Source organism: Peromyscus maniculatus, chromosome 10 (genome assembly GCF_049852395.1).
Source record: "Peromyscus maniculatus bairdii isolate BWxNUB_F1_BW_parent chromosome 10, HU_Pman_BW_mat_3.1, whole genome shotgun sequence".
Taxonomy (NCBI): Eukaryota; Metazoa; Chordata; class Mammalia; order Rodentia; family Cricetidae; genus Peromyscus; species Peromyscus maniculatus.
This window is the reverse complement of record NC_134861.1, coordinates 92018244-92042055: the sequence shown is the minus strand read 5'-3', so window position 1 is coordinate 92042055 and position 23812 is coordinate 92018244. Positions and strand designations below refer to the sequence as shown.

The following is a 23812-nucleotide window of genomic DNA, read 5'->3' as shown; positions in this document are numbered from 1 at the left end:
CTCCATGGACCTATAAGTGAGGATAATTAGTCTATTTTCCTAAGCTTTAGCCCTTGTAATAGTCATATAATGCTAATATATTTTACATGGCAATATCCTAATAAGAATCCTATATATATATAAGACTAGGTGAATTATTTTTGACAAATTTAATTTTAAAAAGCCAACAGGGAGAAAAACATATCCCAATGAGATTAAACACGGACTGAAGTCTTCAAAGTGGGATATTGCTAGAAGGTTAATTTTGCCTTCATGACTGCCCTGCTCGCTGTTCCCAGAGGCCTTTGCAGTTGCTCTCAGAGCCTATACCTGGGCACCTTTAAAGCTCTTGTGAGCTGCCGGGTAAATGGAAGTGAATTTCAAAGTGAATTTTCTTAGTTGCTCTGTGTTGTCTGTCTCTCTGTGGGCTCTGTAAGGAACAGTTGAGCAAATAAAATCTAAGTGAATGAGTTTAGAGGTTTGTGGGGAAAGATGATTGATGGATTAAAAAGTAATTCAGTGCATCTTGGCCCATTTTCCCTGTCTTTCATAAGTAGTTCAACACAGTAAAATCTTTATTGGTTTTCTTGACGGGAAGAAGCCGTGTGGCTTTGTTTTCAGTGTATCAGTGATTTCCAAGACTGGTTATGTAAGAAAGACTCATCTCAAGATATTTGATAAAGTTAAAAACTGAATTTGAGTTTTCAAGGTAAGATGTCACATCATGCCTTTGGGGAGACGGAATGGAGTCTCCCTCTGAAATACTACAGGAAAGAGAGATCTACCCGTGACTCTCGAATTCCATGCCAACTGTCTCAAGGACATAAAGGACCTTTTGGGAAAGTCTTCATTATGACAAAGCAAATATAAAATGTGGCTTTAACAAGAATAGGAAATGGAGAGTTTTTATTTCTTTAAACTTTACTTATTTATTATGTGTATGAGTGTTTTTCCTGCATGGATGGCTGTGCATCACATACATGCCTGGTGCTTGCAGAGACCAGGAAAGGCCTTCGATCCCCTGGAAATGTAGTAAAAGACAGTTGTGAGTAGCCTTGTGGGTGCTGAGAGTTGAACCCAGGTCTTCTGCAAGAGTATCCAGTACCAACATATTTGTTTAAATATATTCTGGACGTTTCTGTGATGCTGTGTGAATTTAACATTGGGTAAGATTAATACTTAAATAAAGTAGATTGACATCCGTGATATGTGTGGGCCTCTGTCAGTCAGCTGAAGACCTTGGCTGGACAGAAGACAGAGCTCTTGAGACAGAGAGAATGCTGGCAGCAGAGAGGCTTTGGCTTGACCTGTCAGGTGGGCTTTCCTTGTGAATTTGAACTTCCTAACTTACATGACAATATTAGCCGATCCGTGAAATAGGTCTCCTCGTCTTCTTTTGGTTATGTTTCTTTTAAGAATCCTAATGTTGGAGTTCCATTATTTAAATAGAAAAAGAAAAGGGATGTTAAAGTAAAAGCCATGGCTCCCTTAAGAGATGCATAAAGCCCTAGGGATGGTCTTCAGTACTGGAGGGGAAAAAAGTGTGCGATTAGCGCCTCTCCTTTTATTTAAATGGTGCTTACTATATTGCCTCCTTTGTGATACTGCGTTTTGAATGCACATGTTTATAATCATTTAGAAGGTGCTTTAGTTAAGCAAGAACTTAGTAAATTGGAGCAAAAGCTGCAATGAAGTACGTTATATGGAACAAATTTTGACAAACATTAAAGTATGAATTCTAGCTCAGTCGCTGGCCGGGCTGAACTGTGTGAAAGCGCCAATATTTGAGTGTGTCTGACTTATTTTTTTAGAAGGCAACTTCACACAGCTCATTCCAAAGAACTGTATTTCATTTTCGACATCATGAGCGGGAAGGCACATTTCTAGGTTCTTCCCCATACAATGAAATGCTGTGGGCTCATAGACATAATCTCTCCCCCTTCGCATATCCCGTCATAGCACGCCGTTCCACACAGGCATTTGCGGCCCAGCTACTGAAGTGTCGGTTGATGTCACTATGCCTGGAGATGTGGTGTTGATAAACACACCAGGGATTCCTTTCTGGCCTCCCTGCAGATCCTCAGTAGGGCAAGATGCACAACTGTGCAAAAGTTCCGGGTTGGATAACACTCGACGGGTTAGGAAAGTCATTTTTCTTCCACTGATGTGCAAACCTAACAGCGTACACCGCTGTTCTCATGTTTATGATGGAGAAGATGCAGTCCATATGGCTGAGCTTACTGGTTGAGATGTATATAACTTAAGGAGAGGGGCTGGATCTGTATTGTGTGCCCTGCGACTTGCTTGCATGTATCCTCCTCCTCACAATAGATTCTCCCGTTTTGTGGACTTGTTCAACACCAGGCTGTAATTTGCTTAGGTGGAGGGAGTCCATGAATATTTCCAAGGCATTGTTTCCAAGTGGGGGCTGGGGGGATCTGAGTAGTTCCCTGAACACTGTGGAGAATGGTCTCAGCATCTCTGGGTTAGTTCTTTTTTCCAAACAGTGCTGCCCTTGTCCACGCAGAAACCCGTCCTTTGAAAACACAGAGCTGGAAGTGTGGCAATCACAAGAGCCAGTGGCTTAGACTGTTCCCTCGTTTGCATGACGCTTTCAGAGAAAAGACCGCATCAGAACATCTCTGAGGCACGTTACTTGGGAAGCTAAATTTAGAATGTGTGGGAAATGTGGGAGAAACATCTGCTAGGGACTTCTTAAGGATCTGCCTGAAGTGCTGGAGAGCTATAAGGAACAAGTAGGAAATGATGTGGCCCATCAGAGACCAGCCAGGCCCTTCACAAAGGTGAAAGGAAAGTCCTTGTCAGCCCAGGAGTGGACTGGCAGCAAGTCTTCCAGAACATGTTCTGAAATGCCCAAGCACTGTGCAGATCCTGACCCTCAGGTTAGAGAATACACTACACACATGTATAAAAATGCCAAAGGAAAACCTATTATTTTGCACATGCAATTTATGCTAAAATTCCATGTAATTCAAAAAAGAGAAGACATTTCTAATTATACTTTCATTGGACATATTTCTTCTAGTTTTTTGGTGGGGAAATAAAAGGTCAGCAGAATGTCCTTTGTGACCACAGGATGCATCTGTATAACATAGGACAAATTACAGGCCTCTCTTCTCTCACAACCTCTTTCTTTCCATGTTCAGCACCTTTGCTGATGCCTCTTTGAAGAAGAAAAGAAATGCAGTTCTCTCTCGTTATTTGCTCCTCTGCATCTCTTGCCACCGCTGCGAAAACTCACACAGGAATGCTGAGGGCACCGTGGCTGACTATAATTTCAACTTTAGTTCACTAGTTCTATAATTATGTATTTTCTTTCTTGTGAATTTATTTTTCAGGCGTTTGCCTAGACATTTATAGCAGCTTCCTTCCTCCTGGCTCAGTGCCACAGGGAAAATTCTGGCACAAAACAGACATTAGCAGACTAGAATACAAGATCGTTCTCTTATGCTGCTAATCACCAAGTCATTCCTGCCCACGGAATCTTCAGGTCTTAGAGAGGAAACAATGGACCTGCCACGCAGAGGTAAGGCATGTGTGGTTTTTGCCGGGCTGTGCAGGCTGTGTATCAAAGAGATCTTCAGTGCTGACTCTGCCAGTCACTCTGCAAGTTAACAGCTTTGCACTCCGACGGGACCTCTGAACTCCAGCCTCACAGACAGTGCCCTGAGCTCAGCTTTCAACTGACAGAATCATAGCTCCCTCCCATTGTTGGAAAATCAAATAAGACAATAATTGAGAAAAGACTTCATAAGCTAAAAAAAAAATGCTATATGAGCTTTTGCTGAGATTAGAGTCTCTCTATTGTCAGTTTTGAGTTGTCCTCTTTTCTTTTTCTTTTTTGGTTCTCTGAGTGACCTTGTGTAGTATCTATATTATAATAAGAATATACACATATGTAAATATGTATACAGTGTGTCAGTTAAAAAGTATAAACACTGCTAATTAAGTATTTCTAAGAACTGTTATGATTAGTCTTTTAAAGTCATAACACTATGCCTCTCACATGCAAACGCTGGGTTCAGTCTGCTGCACTGCTACATAAAATAAAGCTAAATAAAATGAAAAATAAATCATAAGACTACATAGAGTCTTGTGAGGGGTAGGCGAGCTATGACTTATGGATCAAATGTGACAATTTACCTATTATATTTTTTATGAATTAAGTTTCTTTGCAACACAGCTATGCCCATTTTTGTTCTTAATTGTATATGTCTGCCCAGATATGAAATGGTAGGGTTAATTACTTGCAATAAGACTATATGGCCCCAAAGCTTAAAATATTCCCTACCTAGCCCAATGAAGATAGTGTTTGCTGACTTCTAAATTAGATACCAGTGTCCTGGCAAAACAAAAAGGCACCATGAAGTCTCAGTGTGAACATCTCTGTGGTACCCACCATTGTTCTGGAATGCTGGGGAGAAATGTTGTACTTCTTAAAGGAGAACTTGGATGTATGATTAAGAGTTTGAAAGATTCACATCAGTTTTAATCACTGAATACAGATGTGATGGGACCTTCATAAGGACCAGATAAAAGCATAGATATGTAGCTGGGTAGAGAGGTTAGTTGTAGAGCCTTTGCCTAGGATGGCCAAGGCCTTGGGTTTGATCCCTAGCCCTCTTGAAAACATAACTAAATATAAATATATCAGTTTACAGAACCTTGGTTTAGGGTGTGGGGATTTCACTCCTAGGTCATTGCTATGCAGTAGTCCTTTAAAAACAGCCTATTTAGTGGTGGTTGTTAAGGTGTGATAGAGTTAAACCCCTGTGTGTGAATCAGCAGCCTGTAGTTTCTCTGTAGGCTTGGAGCCTTTTCAAGTTTACCTTGGGTGCCTTGATCCTGGGCTTAAAGTCACTCTATATTTCCTTCAATCCAATGAGTCTGTGTCTTTGGTAATTGATACAGACACAAAGTCTACAGACACAGAAGGACAGGTCAGGACTAATAACAAAAATGTAATTTAAGTGTTTTCAATTTCTCTTTCTAGAAGTAATTCATTTCATGTTACAAGTCCTTGGCCTGGGATGTGAGCTTTTGCCTAGAAGTTGCAAGGCTCTGAATCTCAAAATAGACAACAAAACAAATCAAGAAAGTCTTAGAATTTAATAATCTCAGGAATTGTAGACTAGCTGAATTATTTAAAAGACTCAGTAAAATGATGTTTCTATTAAGACAACTACAATTACAGAAGAAACACTACTTTGCCTCCAGAAGAAATAAGCCAAGGAAATGGCATGCTCGTTTAGGGTCTGGGCTATGGTTAAAAATGACTTTATAGCAGAATCCCTTTGCATTCCTTATTCTCCTGTAGCCACTGGACACATAGAAAAAACAACAACGATTGCAGTCAGTGTGCTCACTGATGGGTGCTGTCCTTGGTGTCTACATTCTTCCCCAGAGATAAATGCATCCAGGAAGGTGGTAACCCATGGTAACCACAAACTGTGTGAGGGAGGCCATCCCTTGGAGGTGTGTGCAGTGTTTCCTTGGTGAGGAAAGTTGTGTATTTCTCTTCTGTTTTCATTATTTTCTGGGAATGCACTGTGTCACATGTCGTAATGAATGCACTGTGAGATGGTACCAGTAAATGGCATCTACTTAACAGCTTTGTGAGTTCACTCCCAAGGCCTCTTAACTGTGGGAAGGTCTGGGTGGAGGTGGGGGGGGGCTCCTAAGCACAGATGCAGAGGCACAGTCTGCGCTAGGCAGAGTGTTTCCTCACCCTTAGAAGTGCGATTTCAGTGATTATAAAGTGACCTGATTGCTTAAAAAAAAAAAAAGTCATGAATCATATTTATGAAAAAACAAGCTGTGCACTCTATATATACTGAGTGAGCATGCACACATGAGCGTGATTTACAGATAAGCATGGCCCCAGGTAGAGAGAATGCTGCTTTCTTGGTAATCTAGATATCTTGATTAAAAAAAAAAAAAACACAAAAAAACCAAAAAACAAAAACAAACACAAAAAACAAACAAACAAAAAAACCCGAAAAAGATCCATCATTGCCCTCACCCATGCTTAAACCACAAGATGATATTTGTTTCCATATAGGAATGGAGAAAGGACTGTTTGTGTTTTTATAGTTAAATCTCCCTGAAAAATAGGAAAGCCTGCAAAACCGATCATTAAGTCTGAGACCACAGGCAAAGAACGCCTGGAGTAGTTCAGTTCAGAGGGAGGGGCTCATTGTGCTTTACTCTCGAAAATAAGACTGGGCAGCAGCTCTGTGTGATTCACAAGCAAGTGTTAACTTTGGGAGGATAAGAAGTGAATAGTGACTCTGCATTTACAAACTGTAAAGCCACTTTAAGTGAGGACACTGGTGGCCTTGCCCTGCTGTGTAGTTTGCATGTGAACAAGTATTGGAGCCAGTTTTTGGTGGGAGGATGAATATAATACATTTATATTTGAGATGTAGATCTGTCATCCATCCATCTGTCTATCTATCTATCTATCTATCTATCTATCTATCTATCTATCTATCTATCTATCTATCTATCTATCTATCATCTATATCAATCATCTATCTAACCATATCATCTATCTTTTATAATCTATCTATATTTTATAATCTGTCATCTGTCTGTATCTATCTATGACACATAACAAAACTTCATTAGCAGTTAAATTTGGAGAGAGTGAATAGAACTGAGGGGATTTTTACATCTATTTTTGCATCTATGGACTGCATGGAATTAATATATGGTGATAATTTTATGGGTTAACAATATCAAAACTCATTTAGGGAGAAGAGTTTCTGTAGTTTGTTGATTAGCATTTGAAAATGTCTAGTATGTGTTATTAAGTAATAGTTGTTTACTGTAGTGGCAGTTGGCAGCCATTTTAGCTGTACAGAACAAGGAAAGTTTTCGCTCTCCTTATCCCACAGTTAATAATGGCATGAAGTAGACCTGGTATCATCCCGAGCCCTCCAGCCTTCTCCACCCCCGTGTGGTCTGCATGCCCAGAGCACTGTGTTTCATCTCCACACTCACTGGGTGTAATTTCACATCTTGATAGTGCTCAGAGTTGAACAGTGCCAATACCCTGTAGTTTTATAATCGAAAACATCGAGACTTATAGTTCGGAGTTTACATTTTCTAGTTGTCTTAAAATCCTATAACTACAAGAGCCCAGACTTATGATCTGTGATGTCTTTCACACAGAGGAGACAATAGTTGCACAGCTACAGAAAATTACTACTGGGGAGTGTGAGGCGAGGAAGAGGAGGGATGAAGAGGGCAGCATCCAAGTCAGGATTATAGAACTCCATTATCATCTGGGACATTTGAATTCTTAATTTTTTATGTGTATAGTAGGTCTGTTGTTGGTACATAAGCAGAGCTTTAACCAATATACAAACATTGATTTGCATTCATATTGTGAGAGAAAGTCGGGGTAAGATACTCCTAACTTAGGGCATTGTGATTAGGGAACTCTGGAGCCAGTCCACTTTTGGTTTATCCATGGGATCAATACTGTGAGAGAGATTAATCCCAGATCCACTTATATGAAATGGAAGGAGAGAAAATATTGATTCCATTTTCTGGAAATGCTGCAGTTCCTACACAGTAAGGTCCTGGCACCTTGGTGTATTGGCTTCTGGTTTCCCTTCCACTCTGAAGGCTGGTGGGACTGTCTCACATAGGTCTTTTTCTCTAAGGCAGGGGGTGGCTCCTGGAAAGCCTCATGAGGCTGTTCTGTAGTTTAGTAGAATAAGGACGGCCTTTCCCCAACATCTACTCTCAGCCCAATCCAGAGAGGGTCCTGTTGTCCTCTTGAGGTCACTTTCTAGTTTCGTAGTCAGGCCCCTGGTCCTTTAGGCATGTGATATGTGGTTGGCCTGGCTGGAATATCTTTCTGCCTGTGTAGTTGAGACTGTAATATTATGGAATAGCATGATTGGCAGTCCAATAATGCCCTCTCAAGAACATTAGAATTAGCATGATGAGAAAGTATTGAGCAACTGCATTTACAAGAGGCAGCCGAAGTCAGCCACCCTTTCCTCCTCAGGCTTGCTAGAGATGTAACACTCCCCCACCCCCCCATTATGTCCACATGTAAGCTGGATCATTGTTCTCAAGTGTATTTTGTTAATAAAAGTCATTCTGAAATCTAATTCCTCCTCTGAGAAATTTCTTCCGTATTTTACCATTTTATTCATTTACTTTTTAAAAAATGTTTGAGTGTTTTGCCTAGATGGCTTCTGGACATGACTGAGGGAAAGAGCTCTAGAATGTTAGGGTTAGGGACTATCAATTTTTCTAAGCATGCTATCAAGACTTTTTCTCGCCTTTCTTCTGAGCAATGTGTCTGAGTTCTTGGGTCCACTGAGTCACAGCAGGAGTGAAGTGAGTCAGGAGGTGGAAAGGCACTGGACTAAGATACCAGTAAGATTTATCAGCTTTGCTGTGTAATAAGTTTCCTGGACAGAGGAAAAGGCCCCATCCCTGAACCAGATACACAGTGAATACTTATAAATATGTGTGTTTGTTTACATTGCCATTGTTATTTTGACTGTTACAGTATTCTATCTAAAGCAGACAGGAATAGCTCATCAATAATCCACACAGGATTTGATTATCTTCTCTGTCAACATCTAATTCTGTATGCTTATTTTTAGATCCAGGTTGTGCAGGTTATTTTTTTGACCACATGACATGAACTGGAGTCTTTTGAAAGAGGGAACCTTGTCTGTGTGAGGAACTGCCTCCATCAGATTGTCCTGTAGGCATGTCTGTGTAGTGTTTTCTTGGTTGTTGATTGATGTGAGAGGGACCAGTCTACTGTGGGTAGTACCACCTCTGGGCGGATAGTCCTGAAAGGTATAAAAAAGGTAGCTGAAAGGGAATCTGCATGCAAACCAAGAGGTAGCATTCCTCCCATGTCCCTGCTTAAGTTCCTGCCCTGATTTTCTTTAAAGGTGAACTGTGACCAAGAAGTACAAACTAAAGAAATGCCTTCCTCCCCCAAGTTGGTTTTGGTCAGTGTTTTATCACAGTGACAGTGTTTTATCACTAACTGGACCAGAGGTTCTGTCCTCAGATCAGGGTTTTTAGGAGTGGTTTTGCTTCTTTGTTTTAGGTGTGTGACTCCTTTAAGTGCTGCTTATCCCTCTCAGGTGCCACCATTTCAAATGCTCTACGTCTGCTCTGGAATTGTAAGGCGCTGTCTACTGTCTCTTGAGTGATCTGTTCGCTCTTCCTCACACGGGGAGGGTTGGTTCTAGGACTGGCTTTATCTTCCTTGGGAAAGATCTGGGTTTCCTCTTCCCAGAGCAAAGTGAGCTGTGAGGCTTATCACACTTTCCTCTCGTTTATCAGCGTGATTGTGGTTTGCCTTTTCGTTCACTCACAGTCATGTGACTTGACTCATTGTGTTTTGACTATTTACTTTTCTCTTTTCATTAGAACGTCCCATTAACAACTTATTTTGTTGGTTTGGTTTATCTTCCATCCTGCCTCATATCATTTGGGCAAAGAGGTGAACTATATACAGAGATATTTTATGTGTCTTATTGATTTTTATTTGGAAGTTCACACCCGTTTATGTGGATTATCGGCAACTCACTTAACCTAACTGGTTCTGTCTTTTCAGTCTGTGCATTCCTTAACATATTTGTTCAACCACCAGTTCCAGTTTGTTGGGGACGCCGTGACAAAATCAAATCAAGTGGTCGTTAGTAAGCTCGTGTCCTGTCAAGGAACTTCACTCCTGACACCCGGCCTGATGGTACCAGTGCCGCTTCCCCTGTACCTAAAGTGAAACTTAAGCATTGTGCGGTTAGTTCTGATGTGAAAGAAACAATATCTGGATGAAAGGCCTGGTCCCTTTCACTCATTACTATGCAGTGTGATGGGCTGGTTGTTCTGTTCGTTACTGCGGTGATTCCCTGTAGTGCCTGGGGGGAAAAATACGAAGTTCGGTGTTACATCCCTAACTGTGCTCTCAAGGACAGGGAGAAAATATGTCAAGAATTCCTTGTTGACACCCCTGCCCATCTGTGCCATTTTGAACTACACGTTCAAGATTTTCCTCCAGTCATTCACCATCTTCATCTCTTGTTGTTTCCTTCCCTGTGGTCCTACAGGGCAACCAGGGGCCTTTTATTTCATTATGGGAGGAAAGGCAATGCAATATTTATCATGATTATTTTATTCATAGACATCACTGCCTCAGAAGAGCCCGAGTCCCCCCAGGGATGGCTCCTTCGGCTTTCAAGCTGCAGCCTGTTCAGGGGTATCTTTTTTCACCTCAGAGAGTGCCGCCCCCTGCCCCCCCTGCTTCTCCCCCCCACATAATACTGCATTTTATTTAGGAGTAGATTCCTTCCTTATATTAGGGATAATGACACTCCTTTTTTAATTTATTTTGCTTAATGCCACTGAACTTCACTTATTTATTTTATATCACATTGAGTTCTGCACTGAGCACAGCTGTTATAGTCTATGTTATAGTGTGTGTGTGTGTGTGTGTGTGTGTGTGTGTGTGTGTGTGTGTGTTGTGTTGTGTTGTGTTGCGCTAGATGGGGGGCAGGGCTATGGTGTAGCTGATCTCCCAGACCTTGATTCTGAGAATAGGCACTATGTGTGGGGAGAACGTTATGAATTTGATAGACTTTGATTGGGGTCCCAGGTTTAGCACCTTATTTGATCTTCATTGTGAAAGTGAGCATTTGATGATATCTTTTTCTATAACTGCTACGTTTCCAGTTTGTGCTGTGGGACTGAGCTCTGGTGCCATGAGTGCTTACCTGTGTGTTAGACAGGGACAATCCGAGTCCTCTTCACAAGGAGGAGTTTCTCTTTCCATCCCAGACAAGAGCACCTTAAAAAACGTCTGCCTGGCTGGTAAAGACCCTGGTAAAGAGCACTTTCATGGGTGTATCATCTGTGAAGTCACCCATTCCAACAGACTCACACTCACACATGCACATAAACATACACACTCACAAACAGGCACAATATACTCTCATACTTACATAAACAGACACACACATACACACACATTCATGAACACACACAATAGACTCTCATACACACATAAACACACACATAGACAAACATGCACACACACTTATACACACATGCAATATATTCACATACACCCATACACACACTCGCACATAGGTACAATACTCTTATACACATTTAAACACAGACACATTCATACACACATGCACATATATACACATAAGCATTACACTCACATACATACAGAAATGTACACACACACAGACACACAGACACAGTACACGCTCAGACACATATAAACACACACACACATGCCCACTCGGAGGCACAATGCTCTCATACATGTATAAACACACACACACACACACACACACACACACACACACACACACACGGCTTTGTTCCATTGTTCCCATCTTAAAATTCTTCGTAGCTTGTACAGACCCTTTTGCAGTGTCATGGAATGGAAGTGTGGCCCCATGAGTTGTATGCTGGTCCTGCATATGGTTCTGCACTCACTCGGATCTAGCGGCATCACGTCTGTTTCCGAAGAGACAGACTTTTGAATGCACACCTTTTCGTTCTTTTCAAATGCTAATAAAGCAGCCTCTGCAGAGACTGGCTGTAGGCTGTAGGCTGTAGGCTGTAGGCTGTAGGCTGTAGGGTGTAGGCTGTAGGGTGTAGGCTGTAGGCTGTAGGCTGTAGGCTGTAGGCTGTAGGCCGTAGGCTGTAGGCTGTAGGCTGTAGGGCGTGCGGTTTTTCTACTCCTCTAATCACACCAAAAATCAATTTCTGGATTAAGTCAGACGGGTTCTGATGGCGCCTGGGCCATAACTCCCTTCAGTCCCCATCCCCCACCGCCTTATTGAACTCTCTGGTAGGGAAGGCTGCCTTAAAAGCCTGCATGGTACTCGTAGCTGCTGACTGGAAAAATGCTGCGAAAGTATTCTCTATAATGTTAGCCAAGGCCCACACTGTCAGAAATGGTGAGAGACTTTCCTCTCTGTCCTCAGTACTGAGAATGTGCTGCTTTCCTGGCCAGGTTAATTGGTTTGGTTTTAGAGTTGGGAGTCATGTGACTGCGCCTTCCTTTTTGTCTCGATGGTGAGGGTTCTTGATAATACGTGGCTTGCTGCAAAATGGGCAAAATCATCATAGTTTGTGTCGTAGCTTCATCCCTACTTTTGTTGTATCCTTTATAGGGGTGTGTGTGTGTGTGTGTGTGTGTGTGTGTGTGTGTGTGTGTATGGTGTGTGGTGTGTGTGTGTGTGTGTGTGTGTGTGTGTATGGTGTGTGGTGTGTGTGTGTGTGTGTGTGTGTGTTTGTGTATGTGTGTGTGTTGTGTGTGTGTATGGTGTGTGTGTATGTGTGTGTGTTTGTGTGTTGTGTGTGTGTATGTGTGTGTGTGTGTTTGTGTGTTGTGTGTGTGTATGGTGTGTGTGTGTTTGTGTGTTGTGTGTGTGTATGGTGTGTAGTGTGTGTGTGAGTGTGTGAGTGTGTGTGTGTGTGTGTGTGTGTGTGTGTGTGTGTGGCACTGGCTGTCCTGGAACTCACTTTGTAGACCAGGTTGGCCTTGAACTCACAGAGTTCCATTTATTTGCCTCTGCCTCCCAAGGGCTGGATTAAAGGCATCCACCACTACTACCTGGGCTGTCACTTTTTATTAAAAATTATTTGGTTTGAGATGGGGTCTGGCACAGCTTGGCTCAGTCTCTCTCTAAGATGAAGGTGACCTTGAACTTCTGATCCTTCTGACTCCATCTCTCCAGTGTGCATTATCATGTTTTGTTTATGCAGTGCTCAGGATCAAACCCAGGACCTCATGCATGCTGGGCAATCACTCCACCAACTGAACTATATCCACAGCCTCTCAAATAGTGTACTTATACTGTTTTTAAATAATGTACTGTTTTCCTCATAGTATCTATTATTTTGTAAGTTGCTTTAAATTTGTTCTAGAATATGGTGAGTAATTCTAATACTAATTAAATTTAATTCTAATTAAAAAGTTTTTAAATGTGCCATGTTCCTACTTGGTAAAAAGTTTCTTTTGAGACAGGGTCTTACTTTGTAGCCCTGACTCACCTGGGATATTAGACCAAGCTGGCCTTGAATTCACAGACATCCACCCTGGCCTTGACTCCTGAGTGCTGGAATTAACAGTGTGTGGTAACACGTCCCACTTGAAGGTGACATTTTTAATGGCTTGGGTGAGGTTTGAACAGTAAGGGAAAGTGACGAACCTTTTTCTGTCTGCAGGTACGAAGGAGCCATTTTAGGTGTTGGCATAAGAACCTGAGAATGTTCAAACAGACTCTGACCCTGAGTTGTAATGGCTTTTACTTCATGGTGACTCTTAGGCTAAAAAAACACACTTCAGCTTCTTGGTGCTTCCTTATTTGAATATGTTGACATCCTAGAGAGCTCCAAATACTCAGGAATATTTAATGTTAGGAGAGTTAAGAGCAAGTTGGCATCACTGTAGAGATTGATGTGAACACAAAGGAGGTATTGTTGTTGGGTTTAGAAAATTAAATTCTGTTTCAGTGCTTTTTTTTGTTTGTTTATATTTGTTCAAGAGGAGGTTATTAGGGTCATGGATATGAAATTCCTTCAGGAAGAAAGATGTAAGTAGTGACCTGTAGCTGTATTTGTTGAACTTAACCTTGCCATGTTTGCACATGTTTTTATTCTGACAATTCATTAACTATCCATTCAAGGAGATGTGCTGAAGACCTACTACGTGCTGGGTAGTAGGGGTAGATGAACCAGCCCAGACTCTGCCTTCCTGGTGCTTGCGTGTTAGCGACTTTGCTGAAATCACTGCGCGGATTGCTGGAGTCTGTTCCCGTTTCTCAGTGCCGTGCTTTCACTTCTGACCACACAGCCTTCACCTGTTTCAGGCTTTCCCTCTCTCCCTTTACTGGTCAAAGGACTGGAGGTTTCACTTGATTTCCCAGCAAAGCACGTATTTCACTGATGATGGGGTTATATGATATGCTTGATTTGGGCTAATTTACATAATTTTTCTGATTAAGCTGCACATTAGCCTTTTGACCTTTGCACTTAAAGTTGGAGGATAATTAGCCTGTACAATTTGAAAGAATTAACATCTGCTTATTTTTTTTCTTTTGCTTCAATTAACAGACACTTGTGATAATATATATGTTTTCTTCTAGGATAAATATGAATGTTATTTTCATTCTGACAGACACTGTACCATTAAACATTACCCATATATATATATGTATATATATATATATATATATATGTATACACACACACACATTGTACTTTCTTGTTACAAAATAAGTTGAAAAAAATCTAATAAAAACCACAATTCCTGACAGACACTGTACCATTGTGTGTGTGTGTGTGTGTATATATACACACACACACACACACACACACACACACACATTGCACTTTCTTGTTGCAAAATAAGTAGAAAAAAAATCTAATCAAAAAGAACTTCTCAGTGGAAGACCACAGTTCCTGAGCCTTGAAGCGTCTTCATTTTAACAGGTAGAAGGAAACAGAAGGGCGACCCCATCCAGGAATCATGCATCCGTGGTGCTTCTTTTCTTGAAGGAGAGCCCGTTAATTCCGCAAGTCATCTCTCTGACAAGATGGAGAAAAGTCACGTACAGTTAGCTTTGTTCTGATAGTGGTTATCTCAGAGGAGAGGACTAACGTGACCTTTGCTGGATGGTTTGCCAAAGGCCAAGGAGGCTTTGTGCTTTGAGCCTGTGTGTGTGTGTGTGTGCGTGTGTGTGTGTGTGTGTGTGTGTGTGTGTGTGTGTGTGTGTGTTTAAGGTTCTTATTATTAAAAACTTTCTGATAAGACGGTGCTAGGATGCTGGGATACCCACTCTCTCCTTTTTTATAATTTTACTTTTAATATACATAATTTATTTTTAATACATTTTAATTAAAATGTAATTATGTCACTTCTGCCTTTCTCTCGCCTCCCCCCATTCCTTCCCATGTCCCCTTCTTCTGCTCCTTCCCATGCTCCCTCACTCTCAAAGCTGAAGTCATCATAGGTAAACTTGAAATGATGGTACTCAGGAAGGTTATTAGAGATACCTAGCCATCACCTTCATGGATTGACCTGCAAATGTTGCTGAGCTGAATGTCCTTGTCAGGGTGTCCATGATGCTCTTTGGTCATTTCAGTGGTTGGAGGTGGCTCAGTGGTAGAGTGCTAGCCCAGTACAAATAAGACTCTGGGTTTAGTCCCTGGCACTGAGAAGAAATGAAAGGAAGAAAAAGAAAGAAAAAAGAAAATGTGTTGTGATCAAGCCATCTGTGAACATCTTGGCATGGACTAATGTCATACATGTAATCAAATTATCCTGCCTCATTTGCTAGACATTTAAAAATACCTGCCCTTCATAGACCCACACATGCAGTTTCCCAAAAACTTTATTCTAAGTTCCTCACGCTGGGAACATTGGAAACTCCCCTTAACCATCTAGTAACTCATTTCTCAGCTGATGGTGCTTGTAGCTGCCAGTCTCAAGTGAGAATCAGTATAGCACAGAAGGCTCATTTTCTGTGGTTTTCTGTACATTTCCATGGCTTTCTTGGGATCTGAGCAGGGCTCTATTTGTTTTCTCAGCCAAAGAGGCCTCACTGTGAGACTTTATCTGGGGCTTTTGTATTCTGTTGTTCCAACATGGTTGCGGATGTTGTTACCATTTTCTCCATTCTTAAGATTCGTTACAGAACCCACGGGCTCCACTGGACTCCTCAAGGCCGTATTATACAAGAATGTCCCAGCAGAGCATGAAGGCTGCTTTCTTATCAAGTTAGAGTGTAGCCTAAAGCACATTTCTCTGCTACTTTGAAAATTCAGTGTTCAAGGGCCCCATGAGAAGTTAAAATAGAAGTCATTTATTGGTGAAATTATTAAGGCCACTCTACGTAGTTAAAAGGGAGGTTTATTTTGTGGGGTAACTTACAAGTGAAGGGATTGGTTACAGGGTCTGGGAAAGGTGTGGCACAGTCCGACAGTTTTCTCTGGAGAACTCTGCTCAGTCTACCTCCAGCGTCCAGGGTCCAGGAACCAAGAGTGCCGGCGTGTAGCTGGAGTTTTCCTGCCTTGTCCACAGTCAGGACAAATCTCTGTCACCCGCCAGTCCCACAGCCGCTCAGACCCAATCAAGTAAACACAGAGACTTATATTGCTTACAAACTGTATGGCCGTGGCAGGCTTCTTGCTAACTGTTCTTATATCTTAAATTGATCCATTTCCATAAATCTATACCTTGCCACGTGGCTGGTGGCTTACCGGAGTCTTCACATGCTGCTGATCATGACGGCAGCTGGCAGTGTCTCTCTGCCTCAGCCTTCTGCTTCCCAGGATTCTCCTCTCTCCTTGTCCCACCTACTTCCTGCCTGGCCACTGGCCAATCAGTGTTTTATTTATTGACCAATCAGAACAATTTCACATACAGACCATCCCACAGCACCGGCGCATCTGGATCTTGGGTCTTCAGGGTCCTCTCTCAGCCCCACCTTGTAGGCGTGACAGTTACCGAAACCTCAATGAGGGTTGGAACTTCCAGACCAAAGCTGGAATGGCTACCCACTACAGTCATTAATCTAACATTGCCCAGGAAAAAGTCTAGTAAACAGCAGGTACCCAATAAATTATTAACTACTAATTAGAAAAACATAATCTATCTGGAAGGGACAAATAAAAAAATATTTACAATACTATTATATTTGATAAATTACAAAAGGGCTCAATGAAATCCCAAGGAGGTCTTTTTATTTAAATGGTCGCTGTGGTTTTAGAAAAGGCAGATGGCTTCTTTTGGTGTCAGCTGAGAGGTCACAGGCCGATCACAGAAACTGATATCATCATTGCTTAGGAATAAAGATTTTAACCTTCAAGTTTTTGTCAAGCATTCAAAGTCCCTGAAAAAGAAGCAGAAAGCCAAAGCTGAGTGTGAAGTCACGTGCCAGCAATCTCAGCACTTGGGAAACAGAGGCAAGAAAATGGGTGCAAGTTCCAGGCCAGCCTGGCCTACATTGTGAGTTTTAGACCAACTTACTTATACAGTAAGACCCTAACTACTTCCACTCCCCACCCAAAGAAGCAGAAAGCTAAACTTACATGGTCTCCAAACCTAACACACAGGGTCATTTTCAACTTTCTGATTGATAAATTGCTCATGTGTCTTCATTTTTATGATGTATGAGATGGCAGAAAGATTTTTCAAGATACAATTAATTATTATCAAAATAACTTTAGGTTAAAAATACTAATAATGTTGGACCAGAGATGAAAGAAGTGCAGAGGCCCTTATTGCCTTCCCTAGAGCTTTGCTATCTTCTCCTCATACACAGGGCTGAACTTTCACCTGCAGCCAGAACATTCACCGTGAATAAAAGACACCCAACTCAAAGTGTGATCCCAAATCACCAGTTGAGTTAAAATGGTCAAAACTATTAATTTTTAGACCACACTCTTGAAATTATGATTTAGGAGATATTAGTGAGTACGTTTTGTGGGAACATTAGAAGTTTCTAAGTTTCTGATGACAGAGTAACTGAAACAATCCAATAATCTTCCAAACATACACTGAAGAATGCCCATCAATACATACACTAATAAACAGTAAGGGGCTATGGGAGTTTCAACTGTCATCTTGACATAATCCACTGGGAGGAAAGTCTCAGAGATTGTCTAGATTAGGCTGGCCTGTGGGCATGTCTGCAGGGGACTGTTCTGATTGTACTGATTGACATGGGAAGACCCAGCCTACTATGGGCAGCATCATTCCTTATGCTTGGATCTTAGACTGCAAAAAAGTGGTGGACGTGAGCGGAGTACTGGCATGCATATAGTAATTCATCTCTTTCTGCCATTGAGTGTTAGAATTACCAAGTGGGCAAAGAGGCTTCGTGACATTAAGTCCCCTAGTTAATATTGTTAATGCATGGAAGGGTCAGAGTCTCATCTTGCCCCCAACGGGCTCTCTCATGCCATGTTGCTTCTATTAGTTCCTCAGTTGGAGAAATAGGATATTTAGGGAGGATTTTTGTTAGTAGTGACAGGAAACACAGTGACTGTGGCTGATAGGAAGAATGATTCATTCCTCTGCCCAGAGCACAGGTAGGCTTTGCTGATGGTGGTTCAGATGAAACGCTCCAAGTGGCTTGGATTGACGTGCCTGTTCCCTCGGGATCACAGTGGTCGTAGCAGCTAAAGCACCAAGTCTGTGTTCAAGACAAAAGACAGAAGCTGGAAAGGTGGTTTCGGCAGCTTTGTGTTCACATCATTTTGTCCAGCACTGTGACATGTAATTGTCTTTCACTGAAAGAGATGCTGGCACATGTTTTGTTTTCCAGTTTCTCAGGTAGAGGTGAGCATAGAAGGACTGAAATTGCGTAGTCTTTATGTGAGTGAACCTACAGTGTGTGCCATAGGAAATTGAGGGCCTAGCCCAGAAACTAACATTGGAAGCTTTAAAAGAAAATACACGTGTATGTGTATGTGTAGGCATACAAATGCAATTTGAATCATTCTTTGTATAAGCCATTGGAGGTCAGAGGACAACTTGTGGGAGTTTTCATTTCTGAATTGTGCAGATTTTAAGTCTGATCCCAGGGACTGAACTCAGGTCATCAGGCTTGGGGGTAGCTGCCTTTACTTACTAAGCCATCTTGCTGACCTAGGGAAGCTCTGAGTAGCTGGTTTCTGCAAGGCAGTTTTGTTTACAGGCTCAAGAGATAGGTTGCCAACGCCTCTGCTGAGGCTTGCTGTGCCGGAGGACTGTTGGTAATCGCTGAAGTTCTGTTTACTGCCGTAAAGGGATTAAAGGAGAAGTTAGCAGCAGTGACCAGCAGTGCTCCCATGTGTCCCTCAGCAGTCCTCCGGGGTAGGGCAGCTTGGACGCTCAACAGCTTTGCCATTTGCTTTTACATAGCATTGAATAACTTGGGGCCCCAAAGATCAAACCAAGGTCCCAGATTCTGAGGGGTATAGGTGACTATTTTTCTTTTTTTCTTTTTTGGTAATTCAGCCAGCATAACTATAAAGAGTCATCATTGCTATCTTTATGCACATTTATATAAATTCCTGGGACATAATACAAAACAGTGTTTTGCAGATTTTTTTTTCCCCCAAAGTATCACATAGTGTATATTTTAACTTTTGGCCTATAACTGCCTTTGTATTTCAACTAATTAACTCTATTTTTATAAAATAAAACCAGTCATAGACAAAATTCAAATGAATCAATATGGCAATGATTCAATCAAGCCTTAATTTAAAAAAAAACAGGCAGAGGTGTATTTGCCGTGTGGGTTGTGTTTTGTCCATTTCAATGACAGAGATGGTAATTACCACAGTTGTCAAACTGACACAACGTTCACTATATGCCAGACCTTGTTTCTAGCCCCTTCCAAGTACTATTCTAGTTGCTTCACTTCTGTGAGGTAGATACTCGTACAGATTCATTTCGTGGGTAGAGAACGGTCACATTAACTTTGTCTTACCCAAGGTTGCTAGAGTCAGTATAATCACAATGGGCTCAGTCTGGCTTTACTGTGTGCAACTTCAAAAATGGTGGTTAGATATCCTTTCAGGAAAAAGATAGTCAATAAAGCAGTAGAGTGTGTCTCCGTAACCTATCAGTTGATCCTGGGGTCCATCGGTTCTCTTTCTCAAGAGTGACATTGTAGGAAGTCATAACACAGGAGTGAACCAGGCTGGCGAGATCCTCATCTCCGCTGGACTTTTCAACTAGTACACAGCGACCAACAGATGAACCACAAGTTCATAAAGACAGTCATGCCAGAAAAGAGTTCAGTATGCTGGGGTGACACAGGGGTACACAAGTGGAGCATAATAGTCTCTCTGAGGAGGTGTGGCTTCTGAGACATAAATTATTTATTTGTTTTATTGTGGTTTGTCTGCACGTATGTCAGTGTGAGGGTGTCAGATCCCCTGGAACTGGAGTCACAGACAGTTGTGAGCTGCCATATGGGTGCTGGGAATTGAACCTGGGTCCTCTGAAAGAACAGCCAGTGCTCTTAACCTCTGAAGCCATCTCTCCAGCCCCTGTATGGAGTCTGGTAGGCAAAGACATAGAACTTAACTGTGGCATGTCACTATGGGTTCCAAGTGGGAATGTTAGTGATCTGATTGGCGGTTCAGTAAAACTACTTTGCCTGCATTGAGAGATCACAAGAGAGGAACTGGGAGGCTGGGTTTGAGGCCAGTGGACGAGCCCAAGTGAAAGAAGGTAAGAGTTTTATCTGGAAAATAGGGGTGAAGAGGACAAGTGTAAACATTAGATACCATTTGTAGGTAAACAGAGCAGGTGGAGAGAGTAAACTGGGGTGAGAGAGGATGGTTATCCAAGGCAGTTCCTACAGTTTGGCTTGAGCATAGGGCAACATTTCATAGGCAGAAAGGTCCAGGGGAGAAACACGTTTGGAGAGGAAAGGCCATCCGATGCTCTTGGATAACTTAGCGGTGTAGGGGTGTTAGAAAACCAGATCAAGATGTCCACAAACAAGATATACAGTACTGGATTGCTGAGCAGACGTGATGGGTCAGATGAAAATCTCAGGGCCAACGAGGTGAATCAGTAGATAAAGGACTTGCTTTGCAAACCTGAAAGTCTGAGGTTTGATCCCATAATCTGCAGTAAAAGGAAAGAATCAGTCCCCCAAAGTCATCCTCTGACCTCCCATGAATGCCTAACAAATTATGTAAGTTTTAAAATTCAGGAAACATATACATGATACAATGGATTAGAATATTTCCTCCTTTATGTACCAGGAAACCAAAGTGAAACTAGCTTAGTAGCCTTATGTTTGTTATTGCGTGTAAGGAGCAGCCTAGATAGACTTCTGGATTGACTCTCCCACACTTCAATGAGGTCTTCAAAGATGAGTGCATTTCCATTTCCTTGTTATATTTTACCAATGCATTCTGGGTCTTCTGGTGGGATTCTGCATGGCTTAAATCAGAGATATAGGCTTCCTCATCCATATCTGAGAGGGAGGGGGGAGGGAGAGAGAAACAGAGGCAGAGAAAAACAGACAGAGACACAGAGAAACACAGGAACACACATGCACGCCTACATGAACACACAAGCACCCACACACAGAGACAGACAGACAGAGAGATACAGAGAGACAGAGAAGCTGACTCTCAAGAACAAGAAAAAGTTTCTTTCGGAGAAATCTCCAGCAAGCCTTGGCTCACATTCTAACATCCAAACTGGCCCATCCAGTTTCTGCATTGACAATGGACCCAGGATTTCTGTTGTTCACTCAGGCAAAACACCTGAACAAGAAAATCAGTTTGGAAAGTTGGCCACCATTACTTAAACCCACTAAATGACATAGGACAAAGGTCCAACTGTGGAACAGGAGAGATCCCAGCTCTGTGACCTGCAGACTTGACCTGGGGAGCAGAAGGCCGTGAACGAGAAAGGAGCGGCCAGTGGGGGAACAAGGAAACCACACTGTCCCTTCACAAAAGCAAAAGGAAGAAGTGGGGGGAATCTTGCAAAATGTTACTGAGACTGAATATTGGCAGAGTGTACTTACTGGGATCTTTTAGAATACAGTAAGGCCATTGCACTGTAGAATGTTCACTTTGGATTACGACTGAACATGGGGAATTAAGTCCAAGCACCAAATCCAGATGCTGCTGTGTTATCATCCCTGGAAGAAGGGCAGGAGGTAGGTAGAGTGTATGGCTCCCTTTTCACTTACTAATCATGATTGATCATCACAATAGGTGGCAGTTTTTCATAACTTGTCTTATTATACAGGTAAAAGGCCTCTATCACACATACATCAATATACAATTATTTAGTATGCCACAAGCTTGGGGAAAACAAAATTAATATGGAAATACTAAGACCTGATTACTTTAACCTCTTCAGTACAACTTCTTCATACCTGAGCATGAGCAGCTCAGCCATGTACACAGCAGCCCCAAAGGTCCCCCAGTCATAGGGATCTCGATCGGATGGCCATCCACATCCAAATCCTGTCATGCTCAAGAATAGAGCCCTAGATAAATGAGTGGTGGATAGAATATGAGAAGACTCATTCTTCAAAATCTCTTAATGAAGCCCTGGGTGAGATGCAGTCAGATATGGAGATGAAATGCAGCTGAAAGGGAAAGAAATGTGGAAAAATATGACAATGACAGGGTCTGCAGGTGGCTGGGCTTGCTTGGGTCACTTTTTTACTCTCTCTCTCTCTCTCTGAGTGTGTGTGTGTGTGGGGGGGATTATGGAGGTCAGTGGATGACTCACAGGAGTTGGTTCTCTCCTTCTACCGTGTAAGTCCTGAGGATCTGAACTTGGACGGTCAGGCTTCGCAGCAAACACATTACCTCAGAGGTCCCTGACTTCTTTGCTTAAAATTCTATTTCCTCCTTAAAATTCTGAACTCCTTCAGTGAAGGGATTATGTTTTATTGACTTTGTATTCACAGCGCTGAGATAGGATGGCGTATCTGTTGGAAAATGTTAAGCAAATGTAAAAAGGAAAGGTTAAACGGAATAGGTCAGCCTAGGGCTCTGGTTGCAGAGAGGAAGCTGAAGGCTTCTGCATCTCTGTTTGCAGCTTTTGGTTATGATGTGAAACCTGGCAGGAGGGCCTCCATGTTTAGTTTCCCAAAGGGCCATCAGTTTCCCTAAACTGTTGGTTCAATTAGGGGTGATTTCGCTCAGGAGGGATGTTTGACAACATCTGGAAATGTTCTGAGTTGTCACAGTGTGGGGATGGATGGGGCACTGTTGGCACCTAGTTGGTAGAGCCCAGGGTAACACAAACACAGAACAAGGAACACATATAGCAGGTCCCCAGGTCACTCAGCCAAGGGGCAGCAGCATTTGAGTCAACTGTGACAGACACTATCTAACGCAAGAGATGATAAAAGTCACAGTCAGGACATGCATGAATGACCACAGTCAAGAGTTCCTATGCCGTAGGAGGACAGATGTTTACAGACCGAAGAAAAAGGAATGCTTACCAACGTTCACCATGAAGAGTACTCAGGCACCAAATGTTAAGAGTGTTGAAGTTGAGACATCTTGTTTTAATCCCATATTTCTGTGAATTTCTGACTAATAACTGGGCATTTCCTTCACATTTTCTTAAAGTAGAGTCTATTGTTACCCAAGTAGTGTTACCTGGAAAACCAGAGCCAATCCTAGATTTCAGGATCACGTGGAACTATAGAAAATGATCTGCGAAGGGTCTGTGTAGAATGTTCCAGCACTTGGGTCATAAAAGTTGAGTTTTATTTGCTTATATCTATTTCTCTGGATAGAAATACTATCATTCTTTAAGGACCTGATCTAGAATATCCAGAGTATACAACAAGCCATGAGTGATGGGTGTGTAGTGTGTGGTGCAACGTGTATTTTGTTCTTCCCCCCAGACTATACTCAGATGGCCAGCATCAGTGCTGTGTCTACTAGAGTTCTTGTTTGGAGCTGATCAGCAGGCTGGTGGCCGACAAGCTGCAGGGTGCTGAATAAAGGCTCCACACAGCTGTGCACAGTGGGACAGTTCCCAGGATAAGGCCGGGCGTGTGTGGATTGCTCCAAATCTGGCAGAGTTTTGTTCAGTCACATCTGTGTTCGTAGTTGTGACATCTCTCATTACAATTTTAAATGACGATGTTGTTTTTAATGCCTTAAATTGCCTTCAATAGACTTGGTGATTGAACACAGTAAATATTTCTTTTCTGTGAGACTAAAAATACTAAGAGCCTTGTTCAGCATTCCTTTTTCCTCTGTCTGCAAACATTTGTCCTCTTATGGCACACTGAATGAC

At 42.1% G+C, this 23812-nt stretch overlaps 1 protein-coding gene and 1 long non-coding RNA gene across 3 annotated transcripts in view; one reads left to right on the top strand and one right to left on the bottom strand.

Annotated features, from left to right (window-relative positions):
• The window catches only part of Rasgef1b (RasGEF domain family member 1B), a 521256-nt gene that overhangs the window by 200946 nt on the left and 296498 nt on the right, over nt 1-23812 (top strand). The gene's annotated exons all lie outside the window — the stretch shown is intronic.
• On the bottom strand, nt 21969-23201 carry LOC143267537 (uncharacterized). The gene is made up of 3 exons (XR_013042676.1): nt 23004-23201; nt 22283-22484; nt 21969-22136 (listed from the first exon to the last, which is right to left on the bottom strand). It is a non-coding gene; the product is annotated as an uncharacterized LOC143267537 (long non-coding RNA).